The sequence below is a fragment of the Penaeus monodon genome, chromosome 20 (genome assembly GCF_015228065.2).
Source record: "Penaeus monodon isolate SGIC_2016 chromosome 20, NSTDA_Pmon_1, whole genome shotgun sequence".
Taxonomy (NCBI): domain Eukaryota; kingdom Metazoa; phylum Arthropoda; class Malacostraca; order Decapoda; family Penaeidae; genus Penaeus; species Penaeus monodon.
This window is the reverse complement of record NC_051405.1, coordinates 26358917-26359589: the sequence shown is the minus strand read 5'-3', so window position 1 is coordinate 26359589 and position 673 is coordinate 26358917.

The following is a 673-nucleotide window of genomic DNA, read 5'->3' as shown; positions in this document are numbered from 1 at the left end:
ATCTGGGGTGAGAATGTGATGTGGTATAAGGTTAATTATTATTTTATTTTCTACTCCTTTGCCCTCTTTCTTTTCTCCAATTCCTCTCGTATTTTTCTTCCAGATTGTTTTTTTTCTTTCAATCTCTTCCTATTCCGATGGGGCAAAGGCAGCCGGGGATCACGGAAGGTGACCTGGCCCGCACCTGGCGCCGGGAGGGAAGCAGACGACCTGGTCAACTCCTGAGGCGACCTGACCTAACCTGGCCAGCACCGGCACCTAGGGCTTCTCCTTGGCACGGAGCTCGCAGTCTCGGATTCCACATTAACTGAAGAAAGTCTTTTTGTCCCAGAGAAAACACGTCATCTGTGACAACGTATAACCTGACGTTCACTATGTCGCTGAGAGGAAGCCATTTAGATCGTGAAAAAATTAGGACAAGATCAAAAAGATTCCAATTTCTAACACACTCAAAATACCAAAGGCTTCGATACTAAACTGGCGTTTATATATATATTCTTTATTTTTTTCTCTCTTTACAGTTTCCTTTTCTCTTTTCTTTATTAACAGGTCGACATTTCTAGCTACTTTTTCTGAGACACATTTCCTTATACGATTATTCAACAAATCATCAACATAATCATTTCAGCAGATATATATAATCACTTCTTCCTGTTGGAAAGCACAGTAGACA